This window comes from Aotus nancymaae, unplaced genomic scaffold (genome assembly GCF_030222135.1).
Source record: "Aotus nancymaae isolate 86718 unplaced genomic scaffold, 86718_ANA_hifiasm-v0.15.2.pri h1tg000002l, whole genome shotgun sequence".
NCBI lineage: Eukaryota > Metazoa > Chordata > Mammalia > Primates > Aotidae > Aotus > Aotus nancymaae.
The window spans coordinates 8,458,339-8,467,281 of record NW_026988413.1 but is presented as its reverse complement, the minus strand read 5'-3'; the positions used below and the strand labels follow the sequence as shown (position 1 = coordinate 8,467,281).

Genomic DNA, 8,943 nt, shown 5'->3' with positions numbered 1-8,943 from the left:
TGCGCCCAGGGCCTGCTGCCGACGGCTGCTTCCTGTCCCGCACGTGCCTCCCCGACCCCTGGAGATGGCCCTGGGCTGCAGCCCCGTCTCTGGATGGGATCCTGGCCGAGGGGCAGGGCTGGCTTGGGCTCTTGAAGGTGTGGGCCGCCCCCGGGCTCCGGCCGCCCCCTTGCGTTCCTCTCTCGGGACGCTCCGGCTGGCTGCACTCAGCTGCTTTGGGCTCCTGCCATGGTTCTCCTTCCCTGGCCCATCCGGCCTAGAGCAGGTGAGACCTGCGGGGCTGGCCAGAGTCCCTCTCAGGGCTGCGGGTGGTGGGGTGGGGTGGTATTGATCCTTGAGGGCAGGTGGGGTTATGGGGGTACCGGTCCGTAGGTCTCTCTGTGATGAGCTGCTTACCGGATCTTCATCCCCAGAATGTCAGAGTTGAAGGAGACTTTCCACAATCCCCACGCCCAACCTCAGCCCCCAGGCCTCCTGGCTCCTGTACACACTCTCTGCTGTCCTTGAGATGTCATTTCACTTCATGTCTCAGTTTGCTCATCTGTAAGGTGCGGATATAGATGAGGGGCGCCTCTTCGCTGCCATGTTAGGATTGTAATTGCAGCTACTGGATGAGAGAGGATGAGGTCACTGTTGCACAGAGCCTTAGTGGATTCTGCCACCCCATGTGCCATTGACTGCCCCGCGCTGGGCTCTCCCAGAGACACAGATGAGGACCGCAGGCCGTGTCACTGGCTGCTCACACTTGGTGTGTGATGTGGACGATAGTTGTGGCCAGCCTAAAAAGTGCTCTGGGACGAGACCGAGGAGGGTGACTGGCTTCTCTGTGTCACCCAGGGGAGTTTGATGGCTTTGAGCCAGGTCATGGGGACAAATAAAATTGTTCTAGGAAGAGCAATTGTGTAGAAGGGTGTATTTTGCGGGGGGGTCCTGATAGTTTGGTGACTGACTCCAGGTGTCCTAAGGGGAGGTTTGCCCTACAAAGACTTCATGGTCAGGGGGCAAGAATACTGAGTTTGTTTTTTTTTTTTATATTTTTTTGAGATGGAGTCTTGCTTTGTCGCCCAGGCTGGAGTGCAGTGGCACAATCTCGGCTCACCGCAACCTCCACCTCCTGGGTTCAAGCAATTCTCCTGCCTCAGCCTCCCGAGTAGCTGGGACTACAGGGGTGTGCCATCACTCCTGGCTAATTTTTGTATTTTTAGTAGAGATGGGGTTTCACCATACTGGCCAGGCTGCTGTCAAACTCCTAACCTCGTGATCCGCCCACCTTGGCCTCCCAAAGTGGTGGGATTACAGGCGTGAGCCACTGTGCCTGGCCCGGGACACTGAGATTTTTTTTTTTTTTTAGACGGAGTTTCGCTCTTGTTACCCAGGCTGGAGTGCAATGGCACAATCTTGGCTCACTGCAACCTCCGCCTCCTGGGTTCAAGCAATTCTCCTGCCTCAGCCTCCCGAGTAGCTGGGCCTACAGGCATACGCCACCACGCCCAGCTAATTTTTGTATTTTTAGTTGAGTCAGGGTTTCACCATGTTGACCAGGATGGTCTCGATCTCTTGACCTCATGATTCACCCCCCTCGGCCTCCCAAAGTGCTGGGATTAGGCGTAAGCCACCGCGCCCGGCTGACACTGAGATTTTTAATGAGATGAGTGCTCTGATCTCAGACTTATGCTTTAGAAGGAGAACCAGAGGCATTGTGAGGGCAGACTGACGTGGGAAGAGCTAGAGCCTCGAGGTGCTTGGGTCATCTGGGCAAGAGAACATGAGGCCCCCAGCTAAGAGGCCTGGCCAAGGTCTGGCAGTGAGAAAGGGGGTGACCAGGACTCTGCTCCAGGACCTCTGATTCCAAGCTGGCGCTCAGAGGCACGGGTCTCTTCAGCCTTTTGGCAGATGAGGAAGCAGGTTTGCCAAGCTTGCCTACACCACAGTCGGTACTTAGTGGTACAGTGGGTGGAAGCGGGGCTTTGTTTGGGATTCTGGATCCCAGGACCTTTTAGCTCCACTGCTAAAACATGGGCGATGGAGCTGGGAGGATGTGGGGCCGTGTGGTAGGAGCTGGGGCAGGGGGTTCGGGGTGATATGGGTGTTTGGAGGGGACATGGCATCCTTGGAAGTGGTTTGGGAGGAAGGGAGCTGGGGCTTCGGGGGACGTGTACTCCCAGAGCCTTCCCCATGTTCAGTCCTGTACTGAGTGCTGGAGACTCGTCCCGCCCCACTACCCCCTCTGCCCTTCCTCAGTGCTGTGTGCTGTGGCTCCTCGGAGGCTGTTTGTCCTCTGCCTACCACTTCCAGGTGCTGTAGACTAGCATTGATGGCAAAGATGAAGACATTAAACAGGGGCTTGGGACACCTGGAGTCAGTCACCAAAATGCCCCGAACCCAAGGTGTCTCATCTGTAAATGGGATTAATAATCCTTGCAGTGCTTAGTAGCAGACAAAGAGGATTCAGTCAAACCCTAGGACAGGCTCAGGGTAGGCCAGCTGATCACTCCCTCCTAGCCCCAGAGGGGCGGCTGGGCAGGGCCGTGTGATGGCACCACACCTGATCCTGATGTCTTTGTTTCTGTGGACAGATGCGGAGTGGGAGGATCTTATGACCGATAGGTGCAGGGCCCATCTGGACGTGGAGACCAGGAATGGGGTTCCACGGGGGCCTGGCTGGCACTGCACCCCGGCATGAGGACACGTCCACTAAGAAGACCTGCCTGGAGAGTTGCCCTGTGGTGACCAGTGGAGGTGACTGGTTGGAGCCTGGAATTGGAGGCAGATCCCAAGCTCTGGTGGACAAACTCCCCAGGCCTGGTGGGAGCCACAGCTGGGGCAGACCTCATCCTGGCTGCCTGGCCACAGGCCACTCTCTGCCACTGGTGGTTGTTCAACGCCTGTGTGGAGAGCTGGCTTCTCTGCTCCCACCTGGCCCACCACTTGGCTAGAGTTCAGAGACAGGAAGTGACTGGTCTAAGCTGACACAGCAAGTTGGTGGCAGACCTGGTTCTAGAGGCAGAACCTTCTGCCAGATGTAAATGAAACCTGCAGCTTCCTTTTCCTTTCTGAGCAGGGCTTCTTAGTACTCTGGGGACACGAAGCCCTTGGAAAATCTGATGAAGGTTACGGACCTTCTCTAGGAAAACAGACAACTCACGTAGACTCAAAAACCCTAAGCAATTTCAGGAGCCACTGGACTCCCTGAATGAAACCCACCCCTGGACTCCAGGCTAAGACCCTCAGCCCCGGGGGCTTCACCTGCTGCCCGTTCGTTACCTGTCACACACTGAGCCCCGAGTCAAGGCCACTGTACAGGTAGTGCCCCTCCCTCCCCTGGCCAAGCCTCCTTCCGTCGTTCCGGAATAAAGAATTCCAAGGAGGGGACCTTTTTAGTCAGTCCCTTCTCCCAGACCTAGCGAGTGATGCGTCAGGTTTCTGGAACCTCATTTCCCTTCCGTAGACGTTGGCAGAGGTCCCCTGGGCTAGATTTTTTCTCTGATTTTGTGTTTCTTGTTCTGCCTGACTGGTCACTGGCTTCCACAAAGGAGCCCTTTGCTCCTTGCTGGGCTCTGATTTCACTGTGTGGTCTCAGGGGAAGCTGGACTGCTGTGGACGCCTGTGGGAGCTTGAGTTTGGTCTGAGTCTGTCCCAGGGAGAAAGAATCCTGCTTCCACCAACCAAGCCCAGTCAGCGGTGCCTCCCAACTAGCCAAGTGTTCAGCCCAGCGGGCTGGGGAGGAAGAGGATAAGGGCCTCACTCCTGGTCCCTGTAGCTCTGGGAAGGGGGAGAGGTCGGTGGAGGAGCTTTCTGTGTATTCTCTGAGTGTGCAGCAGTGCAGTTGAAGGGAACAGGGCCCAGGCTGGCAGCAGGGCAAGGACTCCTCCCCTCTTCATACCTGAACCGGTCAGCCTAGAATCCACAGTTCTCTTTTTTTTTTTTGAGATGGAGTTAAGCTGTTGTTGCCCAGGCTGGAGTGCAATGGCGCGATCTCAGCTCACCACAACCTCCGCCTCCTGGGGAACCCACAAGTTGTCACCTGCTTCCCCAAGGGCTGGGGTGGGTTTGGGTCAGGGTGGTTGGAGGGCAGCCTGTGGATTCCTGCCCCGGAGTCTTGCTGTCTTCGATGCACGCTGGGTCGTATGTTCTTACCTCCTACTGTATGCCTCCCCCTGGGATAGCACAAGGCTTTGGGGGGATCCAAGAACGAGAAGGTGCTCCCAGCCCCAGCAGCTCCACTCTGGCTCTGATCCTTGGCCAACCTAGAGGAGCCTCCACACACCCCTTCTCTGCTTATGGTGCAGTTCGTGCCCCCCGCCTGTCACTGTGCTGCGCTCGTTCCTGCCTCTGTGCCTTCCCTGTATTGCTCGGACATGGCCCCTTTCCCGTCCTCTACCCTGCTAAGCCCTTCTGATCCGCAGGGCCTGGCTTCCCAAACCACCCAGCCCACATTCCTCCTTCCCTGTCGAACAGGTCCTGTGTGAACTCCCACCCCCCAACTGCGTGCTGCGCCCCGGAGCTCCAGTCTCTGTGTGTGTCTTGAGTCCCCAACAAGGCAGTGAGCTCCCTGAGGGCAAGTGACTGTCATTTCCTCTTGAGCCCTACCAAAGTCTAACACAGGGTTGGGCTCCTAACTCTCAGGAAACACTTGTCAGCTGACTGGTGCCTCAAGCGCTGGAGCTTGTGGGGTGGACGGTAATGGGCAGTGCGTGTGGGGAGAGGCTGTGTGAGTTCACTCGAGGGTGCCTTTTACTGGGCTGTGGGCTGGCTCCCCTGAGTCAAAAGTGGATGTCGGAGGCCTCAAGCTCTTACCTCCTTGGGGCGGTGGGAGCAGCAGGGACGCCCTGGTCTGCAGGACTGCACGGAAGTGGTTGTCCAGACTGGACGTTTCTCCAGGTTGCTGACACCTGCGGGAGCTGACCGAGTTGAATAAATGTTCCCGACATCAGCTGGTGTAAGGAGTGGTCATTTGGGGCTTAGTGGGGAGCAGGGTGGTGGCCTCTAGTTCTGCCTCCAGCATCTCTTGAAGAATTATGCTTCAAGGTTACCTGGTGGCCAAAGAGCCTAGAAGACATACGTCAAAGCCACAGTGATGAGCTAATGTTGGCTTCCGGCCCCTGCAGTGACTGCTCTTTGCATCTGACTAACAGATATGGAGGCTGCAGTCCCTGCTGCCTGCTCAGCCCATGGTATGGCCAGACTTGCCGAGAAGCTTCGAGAGGGTTCCCTCCGTGCCCAAGCAGTGGGCCGCTAAGAGTGCTCGGGTCAGAGACCAGACCCCTGTGATGGTCCATCTCCAATGGGAGGTCTCGGCCAGGCACACGCCTCTCCTGAGGTTAGTCACCCTCCCTGCTCCTCTTCCTCATGGCGTTGTGAGAAGCGAACAAGTAGGTGTGTAAAGGATGCAGGTGCACAGCGCGGCGCAGAGGCTCTACCATCCCCCTTCCTGTCTGCCCTCGGCGGGACCTGACTGCAGATTGCCTTTCGCAGAGTGCTCTGGATACCTGACCCTCTGTCCTGCCCGCCACCGCGTGGCCGTGAGACCCGGGTAAGGTACTTCCCTCCTGTCAATGGGAGGCCTGGCTGCAGTGCGGTGGGCTCGCCTCAGCACTGTGACCCCGTGCCGTGCCGCCTGACTCAGACTTCTTCCATGGCCTCTGTGAGCCCAGAGGTTCCTGTGTGTGAGGAGCTCAGGGACTGCGCCTTTGAAATGTGGCTCCATCGAGGGTGGGCAATTCTGGGAGTGAGTCAGGCTCTGTGTTCAACTCAGATTTCAAAAAAGGAAAAGATGAGCCCGTGTAAATGAAAAGTGCAGTGACTCGATGGTCGCACGGACCCAGCCAGGCTCTGGCTCACAGGGCGGGAGGAAGCCGGCAGCTCAGTCCTCTGCCTGGCAGTGTCCGGTCCTTTCTCTAACGGATCTGAGACAGTAGAGGGTCCTATTCTTGTGGGCCTGAATCAGGTCAGTGCCCGTTACTAGACCCATCTCAGTGGCCGGGGAGTGCGGGGTTCTGAAAGGCCCGGTCACACACACACCCAGGGCTGTGGGGCTAAGCTGCGCCTGGAATCCACGTGTTGAGAGCGGAAAGGTTTTGTTCAGCAGAGGAAACCAGAGATGGGAAGACAGGCGGACGGACTCCAGGCAGCAGCCCCACACGCTTGCTATGGGGATGGGTGGAGGTGGTACAGGGTGGCTGGGAGGGGGGCGGCCAGCAGCGTTGGCGTCCCCTGGGAGTTGTATTAACGCACAATTGCAATTCCCACCCCAGACTCCATTCAGAAACTGCATGAGCCTGAGATCCCAGGCAGTCCGCATCTGCTGTCAGACCTGGTCGCTTTGCCATTGCTCTCCAAGGAGGGCCTTTGACTCAGACATTCCATGGAGTCCTCCATTGCAGGGAGGACAATGAGGGGGGTTTCCTCTTAGGCGAGCTCGTGGGGTATAGAGACGAGGCTGCTGCCTTCCCCGGGGCCCAGATGCCAGCCACTGCCACCCCTACCCTCCAGGACTGGCACACACAACAGTGGGGCCCATTCTGACCGGGCCTGCCCGGCCTGGCTGTATAGGAATTTCCTGGAGTACAGACAGAGTGCAGGAGGTCAACACCAAGGGAAGGGCCAGTCCCGGGCACAGAAGCAGGCGGCTCGCCCAGCGTGGTTCCTGCACTCGATGTCTGGGTACCCTCCCCTGGTTCCCGTCTCCACCCTCCTTAAGGCCTCCTTAACCTTTTTTTTTTTTTTGAGATGGAGTCTTACTCTGTCAGCCAGGCTGGAGTGCAGTGGTGCTATCTCGGCTCACTCACTGCAACCTCTGCCTCCTCGGTTTAATGGCGTCTCCTACCTCAGCTTCCTGATTAGCTGGGGTTACAGGCGCGAGCCACCTTGCCCAGCCCTCCTTAATGCTTAATGTCTAAGCCACACCTTCCCATCATGCCCACAGTGGAGACACCTCCTGCAATGCTCGCAGTGCCCCAGCCCATCCACTTTCCAGCTGTCGTGAGTGTGGGCTGCTGATGGCCCACAGCTGCCTAGCCTGGGGGTTGCCCCCTGGCAAATGACGGCCCACACAAGGGGATCAGACTGAAGTTGCTCTGCCAGGGGGACATCACTGGCTTCTTTCTCTGCCCCGTGCTGCTTCTGGCCACTCTCCCTCTCTGGAGCCCTTCCCTGACAATTCTCACCCTCCCTGCCTGAACAAGAATCCTTGTCTCAGGCTCTGCTTCTAGGATTCCCACCCTAAGGCAAGGTCTTTGAAGAACAGAAGCTGAAAGCATCTTGCACACAGTAGATCGTGGTCTGTCCCTTTCTTTGTGACACTGTGTGACACTGGTTACCTGTGGGCCTTCAGTGAGTTGCTAATGAATGAATGGACTGCAGGTGACCATTTCCTTGGTGAGTGGCCAGGCCAGAGGACCTAAGTGCTGGTGGCCCTCACCAACTGCTCTGAAGCCCCTCTTCACTGGAAACAAGGGACAAGGGTCGAATTCACAGGTCAAGGGTTGAGTCTGGTCTGACCATGTGTCTTTGGCCAAGGTCTTTACCATCTTGAGGCTCAGTTTCTGATACATGAAATGAATGGGGTGGATTGGCTGACCGACCTCAGATTCTTCTCGGATACTTCCCTAATTGCTTGTGTGGGCCTCTTTTGGGTGGTGACCCCCAGCTCAGCTGAGTGGCCAGGCCTCATGGAGCAGGCTGGACAGGCCCCCCGGGACGCTGCGCCTGCTCTTCTGGGCTCAACACCATTCTTGTGACTCAGGCTGTGCTCCATGCTGGGCGACCACCGTCTCTGCTCTGTAGCAGATGCTTGCTGAACTGAAACTGGATTATTTTTTTCTTTAAGCAGAAGAAGTGCAGTTGCTAGCAGTTTCTAGCAGCAGACACGGAAAGTCACCTTGGGGCAGAACTTCTTTGTTTCCGGAAGGTCATCAGGCCCTTGCAGTTAAACCAACGCTAAACAAATACACACCCTGCTCTTGCACTGGCCTTGGACGGAAAGCATCTCAAACGCAGACACTTCAGGCAGGTGTGTTGGCTCTCCTGTTTCACAGCAATCACTGTTAAAAGGCTGTTGTAAGGCAGAGCACCAGGGACAGGGGCCCCTGGGGAGTAGGAAGGGCCTGAAAATCTCTCAGTGGGGAGGATGGGCTGGGCTGGTTCTTCCTCTGGCACATGGAAGCCTGCTGGGGGTCCCCTGAGATTGGGTTTAAAGCATGTGGGTTCAAAAGAACCCTAGTTTATAGGAGTAGTGAAAACTGTGTCCATGTGTGGGGTGAGAGAGGCTTCTGGAGAGGGCGACGTGGTGGTGCACAGGCGTCCGGAGAGGTGGGGGAGGCACTGGCTGAAGGACAGAGGTGACAGCTCCCGCCGCTTGTGAGCACTTCCAGAAATTACGGAGCGGGAAGAAGCTGTGGGGATCCTGGAGGGACAATGGACTGTGTATAGTCCTAGGGACTGGGGAGGGTTCCGTCTTGATGTGATCGTGAGAACCGTATTTCAGGCTGGCAACGCCAGATGCGCTGGCCGCTGCTTTTCCCACCTCTCGCCTGGTGCTCACTCGTGGTGTCTGCTGCCTCATGGCCGAGGCCTCTTCTTGTCCTTTCTGGCAATGCTCTTGGCTTTAACAGGGTTCAGGACATGCCACCCCAAAATATAGCACCTTGGCATCAAGAAAACAGCAGAGGCAGGAAGGCCACGTTCCCCTTCCCCTCACCCATCTCCCTCGAAGCAGGCCATAGAATTCTCGGATCTTCCTCTAAAGCAGATCATAAGACCCTCATTCCAGAAGCATCCTCCCTATCCCTGGAGAAAAGGAGTGTCCTACAGAGACCACAGGAAGAATCTGAACAGTCCATACTAAGTCCTCCGTTCATTAGCATAAGTCACACCCTCTTGTCCTCCAATCACGCATCTGCACGACTGTGCATGAAAACACCCTGTTTCTTTGGGTCTTTATTT

The 8,943-nt window shown here is 56.7% G+C and overlaps 1 long non-coding RNA gene across 1 annotated transcript; it reads left to right on the top strand.

Annotated features, from left to right (window-relative positions):
- Positions 1–139: 139 nt before the first annotated feature.
- LOC110567081 (uncharacterized) lies at positions 140–4,933 on the top strand. The gene is made up of 2 exons (XR_010341166.1): positions 140–265; positions 2,577–4,933. It is a non-coding gene; the product is annotated as an uncharacterized LOC110567081 (long non-coding RNA).
- The last annotated feature ends 4,010 nt before the right edge of the window (positions 4,934–8,943 follow it).